This window comes from Melozone crissalis, unplaced genomic scaffold, assembly GCF_028551555.1.
Source record: "Melozone crissalis strain CALT ecotype California unplaced genomic scaffold, PUWL_Pcris_2 ptg000066l_1, whole genome shotgun sequence".
NCBI lineage: Eukaryota > Metazoa > Chordata > Aves > Passeriformes > Passerellidae > Melozone > Melozone crissalis.
Genome location: NW_026535844.1, coordinates 3,201,923 through 3,224,561, shown reverse-complemented (window position 1 = coordinate 3,224,561; position 22,639 = coordinate 3,201,923). Strand labels below are relative to the sequence as shown.

At 52.0% G+C, this 22,639-nt stretch overlaps 1 pseudogene; it reads right to left on the bottom strand.

Moving 5' to 3' along the window:
- Positions 1 to 4,711: 4,711 nt before the first annotated feature.
- On the bottom strand, positions 4,712 to 7,391 carry LOC128945532 (class II histocompatibility antigen, B-L beta chain-like; annotated as a pseudogene).
- Positions 7,392 to 22,639: the final 15,248 nt, after the last annotated feature.

Sequence of the window (22,639 nt, the reverse complement as noted above, 5' to 3'; positions counted from 1 at the left end):
TGTGGGAAGAGCTTCTCACAGAGCTCTCACTTGACCCAACACCAACGGAGGCACCACTAAGGGAAGCATTGCGAGTGCCCCGAGTGCAGGCAGAGCTTCGTGCGCTGCTCCAGCTCCATCCCCCACTGAAGGAGGCACTTTGAGCACAGCCCTGGTCACTCACATTCCCTGTGATCCATGTTGGGAACACACCTGGCTGCTTCGCCTTTTGGTTTGGCCTCTGCTTCACCTTCATCCTTTAAAAACACCCAAAACTGGGTTAAATGAAGGAAATTCATTGAATATATCTGACGTTGCATAACTTCTCGGTTGTTTTAGGGGGAATTTAGGATTTGGGGACAGGTTCTGTGTGGAGTGCTGCTGTTGCTAAGAGGCAGGAATTTGATCTCACCCTTCTTGTGTTGCTAAGAACTCCTCCTCTGACCCCAACCCCAACTCCACCCTTGGCATACCCTATTAAAACTCCATGGCCCTTCCTGTGCCCTGTCTTTGGGGGTTAAGAAATGGATTCCCAAAGGATCAGCCCTATTCCTACTGGATTCCAAAGGATCAGCCTCATTCTCCACTGGATTCCTAGAGGACAAAGCTTTTCCCAGTGGATTCCCAGGGATCAGCCCTTTCCCCACTGGATTCTTAGAGGATTAGCCTTTTTCTGACCAGATTCCAAAAATTTCAGCTTTTCCCACTGGATTCCTTGAGGATAAATATTTGCCCACTGGATTCCCACAGGATCAACCTTTTTCACTGGATTCCCAGAGGATTCTGACTGTGTCACTGGTTTTTTTTGTTTGCACTACTGCATTTGTATTTTTAATTTTTCCTAATAAACAACTGTTATTTCTACTCCCGTATCTTTCCCTGAGAAACCCTTAATTTCAAAATTAATTAATGTCGTCATCATCATCATCATCATCAAAGGGAGGGGCTTTACATTTTCTATTTCAGTGGAGACTCCTGAAATAGGGAGACACCCCCAAGGCTGGGCCATGTAAAATAGTTCCTGAAATATGTAGATTAGTTTATGGATATGCATGAGGGTCTATGAATATACAACAGGCTGATGTAGTTAAACCAGATTAATTAAGGGGTGTCCCTGAAAATAACTGGGGGGTCTTGGTGGCCATAACAACCTTTGCTTTACGTCCTTTTCTCTCATTGCATCAGCGTGTTGCATATTAATAGGCTTTTCGCGTATCCATAAACTACTTTACATATTCCAGGAACAAAATTGGCTTCCTCCTGTTTGGGGGTCCCATCCCCCTCCCAGCTCAATTTTTGGGTCCCACCCCCCTCTTTTCCCCGCTCTCCCTCCCCTTTCCAATCGTTCCCCCAATCCCCTCCCCCGTGTTTGGTTTTGGGGGCTCCAGGCCCCTCCTGCTCCGTTTTAGGGTCCCGACCCCATTTTGGATTAATTTGGGGTCCCCAGCCCATCCCCAGGGTTACCTTCCCCCCCTCCCCAAATTCCGCTCCTGGCATCTGATGAGTCATCAGCGAGACACGCTCTGATTGGCTGGAAATTACACCCTTTCCCCCCCACCCCCGCGATCTGTGAGTATTTACCGCAGTGAGAGGCTTTTGTGTGTGGTGTCTGCCTGGCAAGTGATGAGTCAGAGTCGGGCCGGGCGCTGATTGGCTGAAAATCGCTGAGCAGGGCCAGTGCTCTGAGTTTGTGCCCAGCAAGTGGAACGTCATCAGTGCCGCGCGTTCTGATTGGTCGGGATCTGTTTATGGGTGGGGACCGGAAGAACTGGGGTTTCTTGGGGTTTCTTTGGGTTAATTTAGAGTTTGTTTGGGGTTTATTTGGGGCTATTTATGGACTAATTGAGCTTTATCTTGGGTTTTACTTGATTTATTTCTGTTTATTTGGTGTTATTTGGAATTATTTGAGTTTATTTTGAAGTATTTTGGTTTGTTTAGGTTTATTTGGGGTTATTTGGAATTATTTGGGGTTCTTGGGAGTTACATTGGTGTACATGGGGTTTTTTTAGGTGTACTGGAAATCATTTGGGAGTCTTTGAGTTTAATTTGTTTTTTTTTTGTTTGTTTGTTTTTTTTTTTTTTGGGGTTATGTGGATTTTTTGGGGATCATTTGGGGCATTTTCAGGTATTTGGGGTTTTTTGGGTGTTCTTTGGGGTTTATTTCGAGTGTTTTGGAGTATTTAGGTTATTTGGGGTCATGTGGGGTCAAAAAACCCGGGAATGTTTCTCCTGTAAAAAAACGGGAATTTTTCGTGAAAAATCTGAGAGTTTTTCCCCAAAAAACCGGGAAAGTCCTTTAAAAAATCCCAGACTTTTCCCATCCAATAGCAGCGCGCCCCACCCCAAACCATCCAATCACCACTCTTCATCTCCCAAACTAACGAATCATGGCGCACCCAAACCAACCAATCACCGCGGGTATTCCCTCAGGAACAGAGGTCTTCCCGTGCGCGGATCCAACCAATCACTGCATGCCTCCCCACCGCCCGCCTCTCGCGCGCCGAATCAACCAATCACCGCAGGTCTCCCCTCAGCTACTCCCGCCTCTCTCGAGCTGAACCAACCAATCACCGCGTGCCTCCCCTCGGCAAAGCCCGCCTCCCTCGCCCCTCTCCTGTCAATCACCGCGTCCTCTATCAAACCAACCACTCACCGGGCGTCTCCCTTCAGCAACTCCCGCCCTCCCCGCGCCTCCTCAACCAATCGGAGCCGAGCCCAAAGCAGCGCCCCCTGACCACGGGCCGGGCATGGAGCGGGGGCCCCCTCCCCCCCCCCCAGGACCCCCTCAGGGACCCCCGGGAGCCGCCCCGGGCTCGGGCGGGTCCTGCGGGAGGCGCTGGAGAGAGCGGGGGAGGCGCTGGGAGAGGACGGGGGGGTCGTGAGGGGAATTTGGGGAGGCGTCTTGAGGAGGTTTGGGGGGGATTTGGGGAGGGTGTGGGGGGAACTTGAGGGGGTTTTAGCAGGGTCTGGGGGTGCTGGGGGGGATTTGGGGAGGGATCCTCGGGGGGTGTCACGATGCGTCCTCATGGATCGGTTTCGTGATGGTTCATGGATTTGATCTCAGGGTGCAAAAAGAACCGACACGGTACAAGGGGGTTTGCAGTGATAATCGAAACAAATGCACTTTTATTGAATGACCACAGCAAAATGCGATAGAGGGATTAAGGGAGAGAAAAGATAAAGGAAGAGAGAGGGAATAGAGCTACCAAACGTAGAGACAAAGTCCTTTGGTCCAATCCAGTCGAGGATCTGCCTGCTGCATCGGTGACATCTCGAAGTCTCTCGCTAACTCAGAGGTTTTTATTATGATTACTCTATTGGAAATTGCGAGGGGGGATACAGATACAATAAGGAATAGATGTAACAGGTAGTCCATGCTCTCGGCAGTAAGCGAGAGCCATTGTCTTTTTGGTCCAGCGGTCACAACCTGCAGGCAAACATCTCGCTTTGGTCAGCTTGCCTCCCCCACACACCTGCCCCGGGCTGGGGGTTTCAGTCCCAGTCCTTGGAAGGAGCAGAGGGGCCTTTTCACATGGGGGTTCCATGTCTCAGTCCTTGATGGAGAGGCTCCTTACATCTCAGTCTGTCTGTCACGGTGGTTGTAAAACAGGTGAGGGTCTTCTGTGGGGGGACCACCTGAAACTCAGGAGAAGTCCAGCCAGGCCGAGAGGTGGGACAGCTCCCAAGGCTGTTGTTGCAAAAAGGGCATGGTGCCCCTTCTTCTTCTCATTGGGCTCAGTGTAGCACACAGCAAACAACACCTGTGAGAACAATGGCTTAGCAACGCTCTCAGATCTAGGGCGTTGTTGGCATGTGACTTTCTCCTTTGGAGCCAGAGATTTAAGACAGGGGTGGTCTTTTCTTAGTGGTCCCCAAATGACGATCCTGAGGCAGACGAGGGAAAATTCAGGACCGACTCTTACACCAATATAAAATTATTTTTTAAATTATATAAATTTAAGTTGTATGGTGTTTTCATAAATTAAAATAACATTTTATTAAAATTAAAAAGTATTAGTTATTTTAAATTAATTAGATATTCTTAACAAGGGTTGAGCTCTCCCTCCCTGCTCAGTGCAGGATGTGGGGAGGGGGCGATGCTGACGGGGCCGGGGGGGCTGCAGCTCTGGGGGCGTGGAAAAACGGCAAGGTTCTGGTAGTGCTGCTCTTCTTCCTCCTCTTCTTCTTCTTTCCAGTTTCTCCTTCCCCCACCTGCTCCTCATTTCTTATCCTGCCTCCTTCTCCTCCTCTCTCTGGCCTTTCTCCTGATCCTTTCTCTTCCACTTCCTCTTCTTCCTCTTTCTCTTCCTCTTCCTCCTCCTCCTCCTCCTCTTCCCGCTCCCCCCGGGCCCAGCCCCCACCCTTTGTCCCCCTCCCTCTTTCCAGATCCCTCCCCATCGCCCCCCCCCAAACCCCTCCCCATCGCCCCCCAATAAACGGGCCCGGGCCCAACTGGGAAGCTTTACTGGGAGCACTGGGAGCAGGCACTGGGCGGGGGCAGAGCGCCAGCGGGGCTGGGGGGGACACGGGACCCCCCCAGAATCAGCGGAGCGGGGACGGAGCGGGGGGTCCCGGCCAGGCCCGAGCCCATGGGGAGGGGCTGCGGCCGCCGCCGGCTCAGGAGCTCTGTGGGCAGAGAAAAGGGGGTGACACCGGGCTGGGGGCCCCGGCGGGAGCGCACACGCTCCGCCACGGGGGGGACGCCACCCCCGGCACCCGCCCTGACCTTCTTGCGCAGGCAGAAGCCGAGCCCCAGCGCCAGGAAGACCAAGCCCAAGACGAAGCCCCCGATGCCCGTCAGCATCTTGCTGCTGGCGGCGTCCAGCGGCATCTCTGGGGGGTCCGCAGGGCTCAGCACCCCCAAAACCTCTCACCGACACCCCGAGCCCCTCCCAGCGCCCTGTCTGTGGCCCCCAGCCCAGCCAGGACCCCCTGAAACCTCCCCCCAATCCCTTTTTGTCCTGGCCAGGAGCCACCAAAGCCCCTCCCGTCCCTCTCAGCATCCCACAGCCCCCTCCCAGGTGCCCCCAGCGCCCCAGGACCCCCAAAGCCTCTCGCAGTCCCTTGGCAGCCCCAGCAGGACTCAGCCAGAGCCCTCCCAGGCTGTGTCCAGCACAACCGAGCTCATGGCGAGCCCCGCTTTGCCATCGCCGATCTCCTTCCAGCCCCTCGGGGCTCACTGCGATCCCTCCCAGGCACACCCAGCACCCCCAAGCTCCCTCCCAGTGCCCACCAGGACCCCCCCAACCCCACCCCACCCTCCCCAGCATCCCCCAACCCCTTCCCAGCCCTTGCCCAGCCCCTCTCCCAGCTCCAGCCCGGCTCTCTCCAGCTCCCTCCCAGTGGCTCCCAGCACAGCCCAGTGGCTCTGCCAGCGCCCCCAGGGGCTCCCCCGTACCCCAGTGCCGCCTCAGGGGCTGCTCCAGGCTGACGTGCTCCACCTGGCAGCTGTAGCTGAGCCCGCGCCGGGGCGGCGTTTCCAGCAGCACCAGCAGCTGGTAGGTCCAGTCCCCGTTGGGGACCACGTCGGTGGCCACCACGTGCTCCGAGAGCTCCTGCTGGCCCTGGAACCACCTCACCTGGATGGCAGCAGGGTAGAAATCCATCACGAAGCAGAGCAGGCGGCCGGGGCCGGGCTGGGAGGTCGAGTGGGCACCAGCGAGATGGACACGCTGGGGGACACTGGGAGAGAGAGCAAGAGAGAGGGGAGGGAGAGAGACTGGCGTGGACTGGGAGTGATAAGGAATGGCCAGGGGAATGTGGTGGGAGGGACTGGGGATGGGCTGGGATGGATTGGGAATGTACTGGGACGGAGTGGGATGGACTGGGAGGGAATTGAATGGCATTGGGAGAGGTGGGAGGGGATGGAGAGTACTGGGAGAGAGGATGGAGGTCTGGGAGTGAACTAGGAATAGACTGGGAATAGACTGGGAATTGAGTTAGAGTGGGTGGGCCGAACTGGGAAGGACTGGGAGTAACTGGAAATGGACGGAGAGGAACTGAGGTGGTTTTGAGAGAAATGGGAGGAGATGAGGGGCCCTGGAATTGGAGATTGTGCTGAGGGAATGAACTTGGAATGACCTGGGAATGGCCTCAGTAGGACTGGGAGGGACTGAGTAGGTACTGGGAGGGATTGGCAATGGACTGGGAGGGAGTTTGAAAGACTCTGGTGGCACTGGGAGGAACTGGGAATGAAGTGCGCGGCACTGGGAGGCCGAGCCCAGCCCGGGACACTCGGCGCTGCGGGTCTGCCTGGCAACAGATGAGTCATCGGAGATTCGTGCTTTGATTGGCTGAGAAGCGTCAGCTCCACGCTCGGCTGAGCTGGAGGCGCGGGGACGCACTGGGAGGAACTGGGATGGACTGGGCGAGCCACAAAGATCAATGGGTGGGTCAGGAGGTTCCGGAGATGTGTTCAAGGAGCGCTGATGGCTCTGGGTCGATGTCCAGGGAGGTTTTGTGGTGTTCCGGGGTCATTGGCAGGGCAGGGCCCGAGGGGACACGCTCTGCCCCGAGCTCACCTCGGCGCCCCAGGAGGAACGGGATGGCCACCTCGTAGTTGTTCCGGCAGTACCTGTCCACCTGAGCCCTTTTGTACTCCAGTTTAGCCGAGTCGCTGTTCCAGGACTTAGCCACCTTCTCCCCATAGGGGGTGAACCCTACGTAGTGCCCCACGTCGCTGTCGAACATCGCGAACTGCATCCGGTTGTAGATGAACCTCGCCACGTACGGCATCTTCTCCGTGCCGTTAATGAAGTGACACTCCGATGTTATCTGCTCCTGAAACACCCCTGTGAGTGCAGAACATAGATCGGGGGGTGCCCTCCCAGCACACCCCAGCAGAAACCGCAGAGCTCCGAGGCCCACCCCGGATCCCCACTCCGCACCCCCTGTGCCCCACGGCCGCCATGGGACCCTCCTGCCCGCGCTGCCGCTTCCTCTTTGCCGCCCTTCCCCCATTTCCCCTTCCACATCCTCTCCCCTCCCACATCCAGCCACTCCCAAACCACTTTTGGGGTCCCATTTCCCCATTTTCCCACAAATCCCCCAATCCCCAGCCCCCTCGGGGGGGTCACCCCTCCCCCTTTCCCCCCTTTCCCCCCTTCCCCACCCTCTCCCACTCCTCCCTCTCCTCCCCCCACCCCTCAGCCCCTCCCGCTCTCCCTTTGGGGGGTCCCCTCTTCCTCCCCCTCCATTCCAGGCTCCCCCATTCGCCCCCTTTTCCCCATTCTCCCCCCCGTCCCAGCGCCTCCCGCCCCCCGCTCACCCGAGGGCTCCGCGCCCGCAGCCGAGTGGGCTCCCAGCACCACCAGTGCCACCAGCAGGGCCCCAGCTGCCGCCCCTCGCCCCATGGCCGGGGCCGGGCAGGGAGCAGCAGCCCCAAAGCAGCCGCGCTGCGCTGGGAGCGCCAGTCCGGAGCAGGGCGGGCTCGGCAGCGCCGCGCGCTCTCATTGGCTGCCGCCGCTTCTGGGCAGCGATGGGCCGCGGGCTCTGCCCGGCAACCGATGAGGCAATCCAACGCCCCGAGCTCTCATTGGCTAAGCCGCCTCCTGCCTGCGCTGCCATTGGCTGAGACCTTTCCGGGACGCTGCAGCCCCGGGCTGGGGGTTTTTTGGGGAGGGGGAACCTTGGGGCGCTGGGCAGGTGGGGGCGGGGATGGAGAGGCGCGGGCTGTGGTGGACCAGCCAATCAGAGCCGCTCATTTCACAATTAACCCCTCTTTTTGGGTTACTGAACTCGTTTAGGATTTTCTGTTCGGATCCCTTGGTCCCGCTGTCCTGGTTTGAAAAGGAAGTGCGTTTTTTGGGATCAAACCAATGTGTGGTTTTATCAAACTAATAGGTCAAACCAATAGGTCCTCAGATTTGAATTTTGCACCTGGTGTGGCCACTGCGGACATGGATATGCCTCTGAGCACACAGGGGGTTAAGAGCAGAGAACTCCCAGGGGAAGCTCTCTTGGTTCCGGTGAGTGAAAGGTTCAGAGCTGCCCTGCCCGGCTGCGGGCTGGGTGTGGGAGGGGAAGCCATGCGGCCGGGTGAGGGGAGCCAGGCCTTGGACAGAGAAGGGAGGTGAAGGCCCCTGCAGGAGGAAGGGTGGTTTAGCAGTGCCAATTGTCTCCTGCAATCTGCCATCAGGGACCTGACCAGGTGAGTTTTGTTTCCAGGGAAAATGGCCGGCATTGCTGTTCAGGGGCCTGTGTCCCCGACTGGCCAGCTGGCTGCTGAAATTCCACATTGCACAGGATGCCTCCCAGACTCAAGCTGGCACCAGTGTCCACTTGGGTTGGTTTGACAGTTCCAAGTGGCTCCTGCAATCTGCCATCAGGAACCTCGCCTGATGTGTTTTGTGGGCAAGGAACAATGGTGGCGTTGGTGTTTGGGTGCCTGTGGTGCTGAGTGCCCGGCCGTCTGCAGGGGTTCTGAAATCCAGGTCGCCCCTGCCCCGTCCCTCACTTCCCCCACTGCCCACCGGTGACTCCCTGCAGCAGCACGTGGGATCCTGGACATGGCTCTGGGAGACACACAGACATTGCTGAGGGGCAGATATGGGGGGGCTGGACAGGTGGAGAGCTGACCCTGAGGGTTGGGGTGCAAAGGACACGGGGTGCCAGGCAGGGTTAGGGCACAGGTGCCACCCTCATAGTAGGACAGCCCCAGAGCCCTCCCAGCAGCTGCAGGCAGTTACCCCAATTGGAAGGTAGAGATGAGGTTTGGAGGCCACAGAGTTACAGGTAGGAGTTGAACAGCCTTTCAGGGGTTTTATTAGGTTTTTTTTCAGGGATTTTTAAGGATATTTTAGGGGGTTTTTTTGCAGGAGTTTTTTAGGAATTCTCTGGGAATGTTTAGGAACCTTTAGGGCTTTTTCAGGACTTTTAAAAAAACATTTTAGGGTGTTTTAAGGGATGTCTTACCACTAATTGGAATTGTTAGGGGTGTTTTCAGATATTTTGGGGGCTTTTTAAGCACTACTTAAAAGGTTTTAGGGCTTTTTGAAGAGTATTGAGGGTATATGGAGAACTTTTTTTACGCCTAGGTTATTTCTAGGGTTTTTGGGGGAATTTTATAGGCTTTTTTAGGGTCTTACAGGGCATTTTCAAGATTTTAGGGGTATTCTCAGAGCTCTTTAAAAAATCTCTAAGTAGTCCCAAAAGGTTCTTTGGGGATTTTTAGATGTGTTTTAGGGGCTTTTTAAAAGTAGGGTGTTTTTAGTGTATTCTGAGGCTATTTTTTTTTTTGTGGGGTGTTTAGGACACTTTGAAAACTAAGCCTTTTTAGAGAATTGAGAGGGTTTTTTAGGGTCCTTTCAGGGCATGACAGAGGCTGAGGGGCAGCTTGAGGGGTACTGTGGGGGCTGGAGGGTGGCAGAGGCTGGGAGCTGAGGGAGGAGCAGGGAGAGGGGACAGTGGGTGACACACAGAGATGCGGAGGGTGGTGAAGCCATTTATTATAATGAACAATAGTTTCTGAGAAATAAAAGAATTAAAAGACACTTAAAGTATATCAAGGGAATCGCAGAAGTTAATAAATAACCTAAAATACACTGTTAGGGAGAACTTTGATCAGATATCTAGATAAGTTAATAAATAATCTAAAATACACTCACAGAAGAAACTTTGGAATTAGAATATTTGAAGAAGCAGAAGTGGAAGCCAATAGGTTAAGGTGACCTGCCAAGCCGTTAGAATCAAGTCAAGTACAACAGTAACTTCTGCCAAGCCATGGAAAAACATGCCAAGGATAACAGGAAGATGTCCAAATTAGGAAAAGCTTAAAATTTAACTAAGGAAGACCAAGAGTTCCCGGAAGACTCCGCCTATACTCCTGCCTGCCTATGAATATGCATGTAATAAATGATGTAATCCTTGTTTAAAATTGTATAAAAACCTGCTTTTGCTGTACATAACTCAGAAATCCATTTAGTGATTTCTCCAACGCGTTGCCAATAAATACCTCCTGCCTATAGGCCTTAAATCCAGTCTCTGGGCAGCTTATTATCGCCTTTTGGGGCAAAATTCGGCATCAGTGGCAGGGGTAGATGGAGGGTGACACTGAGAAGCTGGGGGCTGAGGGGCAAAGAGAGGGATTAAGGGTCACACACAGGAGCTGAGGGGCAGTTGAGAGGGGCCTTGAGGGGCATAGGGGGGGCTTGAGGGTGACAGACAGAGCCTGAGGGGGAGAAGGCTTGAGGGCTGCACAGTGCACTGGAGATCAGAGCTACAGGGAACAGCTTAGGAGGCAAGTTAGGGTACAGGTGCACCAGCCCTCAGCTCAGCCCTCACCTCAGCCTAAGCAGCCCCCCTAACAACAGCACAGCCTTTTCCCCCAACAGCAGCACAACACAGCAACCCTGTCAGCGAGACCAGAGCGGAACCCACCCAGTGGGACAGTACAGCAACCCTCACACCAGGACAATGACAGAACTCTCAGAGGACAAGATCCACGGCAAAAAGGTAGGCAAGGCATCTGAGGGTTAGAGAGATAGGTGGGGTGTCACAGACATCTTTTCATAAAAATCCTTTCTTTAGGATTTTTCTCCCTTCTGAGAAGCTGTGGCCTCAGCAACAAAGTGTAAACAATGGTTATCTGCTGCTGTGGAATGCAACAGGTGCATCCGTGATTGGTCTCCTGTGGATGTTTGGATTTACTGACCACTCACGGCAGAGCTGCTCTCGCTTTCTGCCGGGGCACAGACCTTTGTTATTCATTCTTTTCTATTCTTAGCTTAGCTAGCCTTCTGAGAACTTTTCCTTCTATTCTTTGTAGTATAGTAATAATGTAATATATATCATAAAATAATAAATCAAGCCTTCTGAACATGAGGTCAACATTCTCGTCTCTCTTTACACCCTGAAGACCCTTGTGACCACTGTGACAATTGGTGAACCCTGAGTGAGTGAGGAGGACAAAACCATCAATTGGTGACCCCTCATCTGAAGAGCAAATTACTTGGAGAGACCCCCAGAGGAGCAATTGCTGCACTGGGTAAACCCCGAATGTGTGGCATTGATGGTTGCTTCACAAGTGACCACAGAAGTGGATTCTAGACAAGAGTTGAAGAACTAAAGATCCTGATTTGGAGTTCACAGCAAGGCTGACCACAAAGAGAACCTTCTGAAAAGCCTCCAGGAAGATGTTCGGAAAGCACAGTAACGCGATGGAGCTGGCCAGAGCATGCTGGACTCTTTCAAAAGGTACTGTTGGCTTTTCCCTTCCTGAAAATGCGGCCCTTCGTAGTTTGTGGCTGCTGATGTGGAGGGCTTCCCCCATAGAGGAGGAGGTTCGGTTCTCCCCTTCAGAGGAGAACCTTATTGCCCTCTGGCAAAAATGGGGTGAAGAGGACGGACTTTGCCTGTTGGAGACAGATTTCTATGAGTTTTTTCAATGGGCAAAGCTTTTTGGGTCCTTTACGAATGTGCTCTGTGCCCTTGATGCTTTCGTATGGGAGTGCATGGACTCCATTTTCCAATTCGTTTTGGACCGTGGGTTTGGATACCCCCAGATTCATCCAGCATTTAGGATGTTCTTTCCGGTTTTCAACCGGAAAGCAGCTGTTTTTCCCTGGATTGCCAACTGCAACGGGCTCGTCCCATTTCCTCTGACTCCAGCGGGAGAAGATCCTTTGGAGGAGGATGATCTGTTGCTTCCCCGTCCCCCTGCATCCCGGCAGTGGGGGGGAAGTTTCACCAGGAGCCAAAGTTTTTTTAACTGCGTCTTCGGAGCATGGTCAGATGCAGCCATCCCTTCCCCCCTTCTCTCTCTCCGGGGGGATGGGAGTGGGCTGCACCGCCCCTTACAGCCCTGCAGGCCCCGCCCTGGCCGGCCTCCTGGGCCCTGCCCCGCTCAGAGATGGGGGCAGCACCGGTCTCCGAGGTCCCGCCTGTCAGGCCTGCAGGGCCTCCTCCCCGACCCGCCCCGCGGCCGCCTCCCCAGGTGTCCTGCCCGTGGCTTCACCGGCTTCCACGCCTGCGCCTGAGAGCTCAGAAACACCGCTCCCTGCGGCTGCGTCGCTGTTGGTAGGAGACGCCCTCGGCGACAACAGCGACTCGGCACCGCCCCCCTGGCTGTCCTGCTGCCTCCACCAGCCCCCTCTCCGGCCCCGCCGCCTCAAACCGGGCCAGTGCCTGTTCAGGATGATGCTAAAGACGGCGCCGAACCCACGGGACCCTCGGAGCAGCCCGCAGCTGCTCCTGCACCCAGCGTGGCTTCCCCCCCGAGTTTTTCGGGCTGTCCCAGGGCTGCCCCTGCGGGGGAAGCTGGGACAGGGGAAGAGGGCGCCGGCCTCCCTTTCCGTGGAGGAGGCATGGCCCGACAGCTGGCTGTGGGTGCAGCCCCTCTGCCTGCGTTCAAAATCAGCATTCTTGGCGGGTTGGGGGGTGTTTGGTCAGTTGCTTTCCCTTGGGGGGTGCAAATCTCTCTGCTGCCCCTCTCGCGCCCCAGCGGCGAGGGGCAGGTGGGTGCCGAGAGTTCTGCCTTTGGTCCCCAGCCCAGAGGGGGTGGTGCCTTGAGGCAGATGGGAGACACACCTGTTGCATTTGCATTGCAGAGGGCACAGCGGGAAGCGATCATGGCTTATTTGCTGTGGAGAAAAAACATTCCTAGACACGAGATGAGGGTTCTTGGGGCTTCTTCTATTTCCCTGCTGCTGGCATGCCTTGGTGATTTTGGGGAAAAGAAGCGTTTGGTCACCATTCCATTGGCAGTGTGGGGCCAGGCTGTGGGAAGGCAGAGCCCGCCTGCCATGTTGGGCCTGGGCTGTTGGGCTCGGGTCCCTGGGCCAGGGCCACCTCCCGGCCTCCTGATGGGTTTGGTGGTTTTGCTTCTCCCTATCAGTCCTGGCCCGCCTTTCTGTGGGCCAGATCTGGGGTTCCTGATCTCTCCACATGGGCCAGGGCCCCCAGGGACTTTCTTTGGCTGCTCTGCTGCTGCTGCTCTTTTTAAACACCAAAAAAAAAAAAAAAAAAAAAAAAAAAAAGAGTTGAAATAACTGGCAGCAGCACTGAAGCATTGAAGGGCCAAAAATTAGCTTCAGCCCAAAATTATTCAATAAAGGGCTGTGGCAGGACATTCCAGAAGTTGTCTCAAATTGTTTCAAATTGTTTGATGACTGTCAATGGCTTTTGATAACTATTGATGGACTTTTCTGCAGCAAGCCTGTTTCAGGACCAAAAGGGACTTTCAGAGATGGCAAAGAGGAACATCTTCAGTCCATGGACTTTTTCCTGAAACTCAGCTGTTTGGGCTTGAACTTTCTTTGCATTGTTTTTGCATTTTCTTATATTGCAAAATTGTTTTGGTGATTTGATAGAATTGTATGTTCTACAGGTGAAGAAATTCCCTGTTCATTCCACACCAGCACTTGAGTGAAGTTTTGATTTGCAACAGATAACCACAATAATTTTCTCTGCACAGCAGAGAAAATTACAAACACTTTTTAATAAACTAAATGAAAAAGCTGACATGTCACAGACATCTTTTCATTAAAATCCTTTCGTTACGATTTTTCCTGCTGAAGCTGAGAAGTTTCAGCAACAAATGTAAACAATGGTTATCTGCTGCTGTGGAATGCAACAGGTGGATGCGTGATTGGTCTCTGGTGGATGTTTGGATTTACTGGCCACTCACGGCAGAGCTGCTCTTGCTTTCTGCCGGGACACAGCTCCTTTGTTATTCATTCCTTTTCTATTCTTAGCTTAGCTAGCCTTCTGAGAACTCTCTTTTTATTCTTTTTAGTATAGTCGTAATGTAATATATATCATAAAATAATAAATCAAGCCTTCTGAACATGAGGTCAACATTCTCGCCTCTCTCTTCATCCTGCAACCCTTGTGACCACTGTCACACACCATTTCTCCCATACAAGCACTGAGCAAAGAAGCTGGGTTCCCAATGTTAGTTACCGCAATTTCTACATCATCCTGTTCCCCCATTATGGATTGGTATTTCAGGAATCTCTGTGGGGTGAGCCAATGTCCCTCTTTTACTTCCAGCACTGCAGACACTGTGTGGGACACCAGCACTGTCATCTTCTGGCCCAGGGTGAACTTGTGTGCTTCCTGGATGTTCACTGCCACTGTCACAACAGCTCTGGGGCATCCTGGCCACCCCTTAGCCACTGCATCCAGCTGCTTAGAGAGGTAGGGTGTTGCAATACGACACAAAATGAACGACACTCACACCCTGAGATGTCCAAGGCAAAAAAGGCACATTTTTTTCTGGACCTCGATATTTATAAAATTCCAAAAGCATCCACGGATTGGAGGATGAAATTGCCACCTCTCCAACCACACTGGTCAAACCAACAGTCCATCAATTCTCTCCTCCTCCAGAAAGGACTGCAAAACAATCATTATTTACATGAAAAGTGTGTAAGAAACTCCATTACAAAAATGTAAACATCAGAAGGCTTAGAAGAACCTTCAAAGAACAGGGCGACATCTCACCCTTTTTCCATTAAAAAAAAAAAAAAGAAAGAAATATGAACAATGTTAAAAGGAAAAATGAACAATGCTCAGTGTCCACTCATGGAGGAATCATCGGAGTGATCACTCACACCATCTGTATCTGAGTCATCACTCAACGATTCATCCACTTGATGACTTTCAGTTTGGTCACGGTTTCCATTTTGCCCGTGTGCTGGATTCTGTCTCTGCAGTCGCAGGTCAGGACGAACACACTTCAAAGGTACCCAGGGTACCCCAGTATCTGTGGATACACAAGCATACCCACGCCCCAAAGTGATAAGGTCATAGAGACCTTCCCACTGTTTGGTGACTAAATTCCACATCTGAACCTTCGCTTGAGGCTGATGTGTCTCGTCCAGAGCCTGCAACGAAAGGTGATGATTCAAAATGACAGGATTTTTTGAGTTCTGTGGCACAGTAAGATGATTGATGGTGTACAAAGCTTTTGCCAAATGACTGTGTGGGGCTTTACCCTACATTCCCCATTTTTGTTTCTGAAGAGCCCACTTCAGAGTACCACAAGCATCTTCTACAATAGCCTGACCAGTCGGAGCATGAGGGATACCAAACCTGTGCGACACACCCCACAACTGCAGGAACTGCCACATCTTCTGTGATGCATAAGCAGGACCATTGTCTCCTTTCCACAAATCATACAGAGGAGACAGTTGTGTGTTGGTCAGTCCCAAGTACGGATGTAACCAAGTGATGACACCTACCAATTTCTGGGCATCATTCAGTGTCTTCACCAAATGTACAAATTGCACCTCCTGGTGTCGGATTGTCTATTCCAGAATTTTGACCCCCAAATACTTCCAAGGAGGTTGTTGTTGAACCTTTTCTGGAGCCACCTGCAGCCCATGAGAATACAAAGCATTGAGCAACTGAGGCTTAATCCTCAGCAGCTCGTCCTGGATGCAGCCACAAAAATGTCGTCCATATAATCGTACATCAGAAAACTGCTTGTGAACTCCAGACAAGACACAGGCCACATACCATTGGCATATGGCCGGAGAATTTTGCATTCCTTGGTGCAAAACTTTCCATTGATATTGCTGTGTGGGCTCAGCATTATTAATTGCTGGCACCAAGAAGGCAAATTTTGGTCTGTCATCAGGATGCAAAGGAATTGCAAAAAACAATCCTTCAGATCCACGATGAGGACTGGCCAATTTGCGGGAAGCATGGTAGGCGACGGCATGCCTGCCTTCAATGTTCCCATGCTTTCCATCATGGCATTGACCTTTCAGAGGCCTTGTAACAACTTCCATTTCCCGTATTTTATCTTGATGCAGAAGACAGGAGTGTTCCAGAGACTGGTAGAAGTCTCCAGATGACCCTGGTCCAACTGCTCTTGCACCAGATTTCAAAGGTGTCCTAGGGTGACGTTATGATGCTTGTGTCCCCATTCCTGTGTTCTGTTAATGCTGGATATCATGTTCTGTGCCTTTAAGACTGGCTCTGAAGAGTGAATGTTTTGTTTGGGTATTCTTATCAGCCTGGCGGGACACAGAAAGACTGCAGATCTTGATTTTGCTGCTTTTGCTTTTTGCTTCGCTCTCTCTCTCTCTGCTCTGGCTTCTGCTTGCTTTTGCTCCTGCTCATTAACTAGTTTAGCTAAACAGTCCAAATTCCTTCCTGGACTGTTTGTCCTCTCCTCTTTTTCGACCATCTCGAACCTGCTCCGAACTGGGACCTGGGAACACCGAGAGTTTGCACCTTGTGGCTGCAGCAGCTGCCCCAGCGCCGGAGGGACTGAGAACAGAGCGACCACCCCCGAGAGAGACTTTCTGAATTTGTCACCTTTTTCAGAGCGGTGTCATCCGGTATTGTTCATTCTCTCTGCTGGGGGGTGCTGTGCCTGTTAAATAAACAGGTTCTTTCCTCTTCTCTCTGAGGAATCCTTCCCAAAGCGGTTGGGGGGAGGGGCCGTGTGGGTTTGCTTTCTGGAGGGGCCCTTTGGAGATTCTCTACCAAATTTGCCCTAAACCAGGACAAAATTTAGCACCCATCCTGGTGGCTCGAGAGAGTGGAAAAACCCTGTTTTGACTGCATTTTGGTTGCTATTACTCTGTGTTCGTTTAAATCAGCTAATAGCCATGCTTTTTGAATTCATAATGTCTGTTGGGGTGAAGGCTTGCATGCATTTCTGGTCCCTAGGGTTTTTTGAGATTTTAATACCTCTCTGGTCCCTAGCTTTATTTGCTTATCCAGAAATAGCTTTAGTATTGTCCCTAATACGTACTTTTTACATCAGAGGGGCAGCGACCAGAGTAGCTATCCTGCTGGGCTTGGTGGCAATGATGCGCAAGAAGTTTATAAACATGCTAGGGTCTGCTCCAGGTATGAATGGTTGTCCCGGTTTAGGGCAAATTTTTTAAAGAATCTGCAAAGGAGGGCCCCTCCAGAAAGCAAAACCCACACGGCCCCTCCCCCCAACCGGCTCGGGAAAAAAAAATTCCTTGGAGAGAGGTGGAAAGAACCTGTTTATTTGACTGGCACAGCACCCCCCGCACACAAAATGAACAATACCAGCTGACACCACTCTGAGAAAGATGGCAAAATCAGAAAGTCTCTTTCGGGGGTGGTTGCTCTGTTCTCAGTCCCTCCGGTGGTGGGCCAGCTGCTGCAGCCAAGCCTTCAGTGTTCCCGGGTCCCAGTCCGGAGCAGGTTCGAGATGGTCACAGGAACAGGAGAGGAGAAACAGTCCAGGAAGGAATTTGGACTGTTTAGCTAAACTAGCTAATAAGCAGAAGCAAAAGCGAGAGCAGAAGCAAGAGCAGAAAAGCAAGCAAGCAAAAGCAGCAAGGTGCAAGCTAGAAGTGAAAAACAACCCTATGTACTGCTCATTTCTGTGTCCCTGATAAGGGAAACCCAAACAAAACTTCCACTCTTCAGAGTCGGTCTTAAAGGCACAGAACAGATAAATGGGGATACAAGCATCATAACATCACCCCAGGACAATGGTTCATGGCTATGGTTATGCATCCATTTTGTTGCAGAAGGAGCAGGAGGGAATGAGGTTTTTCAGCCTCTGCTTTCCTTCTTCTCCTATGAATCCGTTGCATCACTAGTGAAGGATGTTCAGTTTCCCCTCAATGTTCAAGAAACCATCTTTCTGGTATTCCATCTGGTAACCTTCCTCTATACAGCCTGCTGCTTCTCTAGAATGAGGGCTGAGATTTCTAGATGGGCTGATGAGACCCTTGACTCAGGAGTAGACCCCGGTGTGGAAAATCCTAAGTGGTGTGGGAAATGGGAGGATATGGGCCAAATCCTGAAGGAATTCTCTGGCCCTATAGTCTGGGATTTTCCCCATGAACAAATTCAGAACCCAGCTGAGGTGGGGAAATATCTGAAAGAGAAGTACCAGGATGAGCCTAAGGAGAGGAAGGTCATTGCAGTCAGCTGGGCCCTGGCTTGTGCTCATCGCTCACTGCTAGATGCTGTCGGGCAGCAGACAGAGGCAGGGGGGCAGGGAGATAAATCAGCAACTATCCCGGTGACTCAGGCTGCAGCCAACAGCCCAGGCTCGAAGCCAGCATCTAAACCCATGGCTGTTGCTACCAGCACTAGAAGTGGGAAATGCATGGACAAGACCAATCAACCAGGGGATGATGATGATGAAGGAGAAGGAACCTCAATGCCTCCTGACATAAAATCAGGAGTCAAAGCAGCAGGTGCAAGATCAGATGCAAATATTGAGTCCTTTTACCTGAAGGACCTTCGTGGCCTACGGAAGAATTACACTCTGATGAATCCATAATTAGTTGGCTGGTCTGTCTCTGGGATACTGCACGCGATGCTACAATTCTGGACGGCACTGAAGCCAGGCATTTGGGATCCCTGTCACAGGATCCTGTCATAGACCAAGGAATGATGAGGGGGGATAACTCTCACAGCCTCTGGGAAAGGGTCCTAAGAACCGTAGCAGAAAGATACCTGTGTGCAGACGATCTCTATATGCAGCAAACTCAGTGGAAGACAATAGAGCAAGGGATCCAACACCTGAGAGAAATGGCAGTGGCAGAGATTGTCTTCTCAGATGATGTAACAACTAGGAAGCCAGACTTAGTACCATGCACGTCTGTGATGTGGCGAACACTCGTACGACTTGGGCCACATGAATATGCTTCTGCCTTAGCCATCATGAAGAGGGATGAGAGGGGTGAGACTGTGCTTGACATGGCAAGGAAGCTCCGAGCATATGCAGATGCTGTACATGGCCCGACACATGCCAGAATCGCAGCAGTAGAAACACGTCTGCAGAACTTAGAGGATAAGATAGAGGAGAATCATAAGAAGCTTAGAGAGGAGATTAAAGAAGACCTTCTCCAAATCTCAGCAGTACAGATCCGAGGTTCTGGTATCCAAGGCAGATGTTTCCCAGATGGTGAGAGAAGATACACCCCGTGAGCTGAGCTGTGGTTTTATCTGCGTGACTGTGGGGAAAACATGAGAAGGTGGGATAGGAAACCTACTGCTGTTCTGGCACGACGGGTGAGAGAACTCAAGGAAGCCACCAGAAGGAAAGCAGCTCCAGTTGCCCGTAGCCGAATGGCCAGGTATGATGATGATGACATATCTGATCCCCTCGAAGGAACATCCAAAACATATGCCCAGGGAAAGAAGGATAAACAGGCTTAGAGGGGCCCTGCCTCTAGCCAGGTAGAGGCCAGGGAAAATCGTGTTTTTTGGTCTGTGTGGAATCGTTGGCCTGGCACATCGGAACCACAAGAGTACAAAGCTTTGGTCGATACTGGTGCGCAATGCACATTAATCCCATCAAGACATGTGGGGATAGAGTCTGTTTCTATTGCTGGTGTGACAGGGGCATCCCAGGATTTCACTTTGGTGGAAGCTGATGTGAGCCTAACGGGAAATGAATGGAAGAAGCATCCTATCGTGACTGGCCCAGAGGCCCCATGTATTTTGGGCATAGACTACCTTCGAAGTGGGTACTTCAAAGACCCAAAAGGACTCAGATGGGCATTTGGAATAGCTGCGGTAGAGACAGAGGGCATCCAGCAATTGAACACCTTGCTGGGTTGTCTGAGAATCCATCTGCAGTAGGATGCCTGACGGGAGAAGAGCAACGAGTGCCAATTGCCACTTCCATAGTGCATTGACGACAGTATAGAACCACTCGAGATGCGGTGATCCCCATCGATAAGATGATCCGAGAGCTGGAGAGCCAAGGGGTGGTCAGCAAGACCCACTCACCCTTCAACAGCCCCATTTGGCCTGTGCGAAAATCTGAAGGAGAATGGAGATTGACTTGAGAGTGGATTACCATGCATTGAATGAAGTGACTCCACCACTGAGCGCTGCCATGCCAGACATATTAGAACTCCAGTACGAGCTGGAGTCCAAGGCAGCAAAGTGCTTTGCCACTATAGACATTGCCAATGCATTTTTCTCCATTCCTCTGGCAGCAGAATGCAGGCCTCAGTTTGCTTTCACATGGAGGGGAGGGCAGTACACCTGGAACCAACTGCCCCAGGGGTGGAAGCACAGCCTCACCATCTGCCATGGACTGATCCAGGCTGCACTGGAAAGGGGTGAGGCTCCAGAACATCTGCAGTATATTGATGACATCATTGTGTGGGGAAACACAGCTGCGGAAGTGTTTGAGAAAGGGAAGGAAATCATCCAAATCCTCCTGGGAGCTGGTTTTGCCATTAAAAAGTCAAGGTAAAGAGACCAGCTCATGAGATTCAGTTCCTTGGAGGGAAGTGGCAAGACGGACTGTAGTAAACCCCATACATTTAGTAAAAGCACCATGGAGAATCTAACAAAAGGAATGCTGACACAGCAGCAAGGAAGCTTCCTGACTCCATGGACATCTGCCCTATAAACTGTCTCCATAACCATGTAAGGCAATGCCGTGGTAGCCTTTACCTATCGGTCATTTTATGGTCCCCCTAATCCCTTGCCATTGGTCAAGTTTGGATACTTGCCAAGCCTATAAAAGTAGCATGCTGTACCTACTAGCTCAGAAGAAGAAGAGCTGAGACCCTTGGCGGACCCCCAAATAAAGCCTTCTCTGTGGAACAGCTTCTGCCTTCTCCTTCTCCTCTCTCCGTCTGCTGCTGCCTCAAGCCCGGGACTCCACTACCCAGCAAGCAAAGAGCTGAGGTCCTAAGAGCTGCTAATCACTATAGAACTGAATATCACCAGGCTTGCTAGAAAGGTAGCCCCCCGGCATTGGCCTGAGCTGGCTTTGGGCACCTGGTCCCTCCTCAGGGACTGAGATCCTGAGCACCAAGGCTCTGCTTCATGATAAGGCTGATCGGAGGCCTTATTAATGGGTGGCATCAGATTCCTACAGACGTAATCAAGATCACAGCGATGTCTCCACCCACCAATAAGAAAGAAACTCAACCTTTGCTAGGTGCCATAGGCTTTTGGAGAATGCACATTCCTGAGTACAGTCAGATCGTGAGCCCTCTTTACCTGGTCACCCGCAAGAAGAACGAGTTCCACTGGGGCCCTGAGCAGCAACAAGCCTTTGCCCAGATCAAGCAGGAGATTGCTCATGCAGTTGCCCTTGGCCAGTCAGGACAGGACCAGAGGTGAAGAACGTGCTCTACTCTGCAGCCGGGAACCATGGCTTGTCCTGGAGCCTTTGGCAGAAGGTGCCTGGGGAGACTCGAGGCCGACCACTGGGATTTTGGAGTCAAAGCTGCAGAGGGTGAGAAGCCAACTACACTCCCACAGAGAGGGAAATCTTGGCTGCCTATGAAGGAGTCCAGGCTGCCTCAGAGGTGATTGGCACGGAAGCACAACTCCTCCTGGCACCCCGACTACCGGTGCTGGGGTGGATGTTCAAAGGAAAGGTTCCCACCCCCCACCACACCACTGACGCTACATGGAGTAAACGGATTGCTCTTATCCCACAGTGCGTCCATATTGGAAACCTGAATCACCCTGGGATTTTGGAGATAATTACAAACTGGCCAGAAGGTGAGAACTTTGGTCTTACTGATGAAGAGCAACAAGAACCAGTGACATGGGCTGAAGAGGCTCCTCCCTATAACCAACTGCCCCCAGAGGAAATGCGCTACGCTCTTTTCACTGACGGTTCCTGTCGCATCGCAGGGATGAACCAGAAGTGGAAAGCAGCCGTATGGAGCCCTACACGACAGGTGGCAGAGGCCACTCAAGGAGAAGGTGGATCAAGTCAACTTACAGAACTCAAAGCTGTTCAGCTGGCCCTGGACATTGCTAAGGGAGAGAAATGGCCAAAGCTCTACCTCTACACTGATTCATGGATGGTAGCCAATGCTCTGTGGGGGTGGCTGGAGAGGTGGAAAAAGGCCAACTGGCAGTGTAGGTGTCATGGTTTGATGCTGGCACAATGCCAGTGTCCCCATGAAAATATATGCTCCCTGGTGTCTGCTGTGAGATGTGACCAGGAATAAGCAAAGCAGGCCCCCACTTAGAAATAAAGAAAAGAAACCTTTATTAACTAAACTACAACTCTAAGTAACAAGAAACACACAGGGAAAATGAAAACTTTCCAAAAACATTTCCTCCCCCCCCCACCAAATTTCCAATACATCTATCCCCCAAATCACCAACTCTCGGTCCATCACCACACTTTAGGTAATCAATTCTCAGTTCATCAAGAGGGGAGGAATCCTTCTTGTGCCATAGGCTTCCCCAGGAAACACCACTGAAACCTCGTGTGTTTCCACGTCACTCGTGGCACCGCCTGGAGAACATCTGCCATTGTGACCTCTTCCTTCCATGTCCAGTGCTCTCACCACTGCACATGGACCAGAGCTGCTTCTAGAGTTGTCCTTTTAAGGATGCTTTGTCCCGTTCCAAAAAGGGCACAGTCTCACCTTTGGAACACCTGTGCCCCCCAAATTTCACCCCCTGGGGCCCAGGGGTACCAACACTGAACCCTCTTGGCTCTGAGCCATTGCCTCCCCCTGGATGCAGTCTCTGTGTCACAGGAAACATGGTTCTGTCCATGGCCATACAGGAAAAGTCCAGCTAAGGCCACTCCATCATCTCTTCCCACCTAAGATTCTTCTCTACTCTCCTGACATCTTTCACTTGCCCAGACCTTCACACTTGCACATTTCCTTCCTCCATTTCATCTCTTATGTCTCTTCTAGGAAAGGTTAATGTTCTGCAAAGTTTTCCTTGTCCGAAAAAGGGTTAAAAACTCGGGCTCTACCCGCCC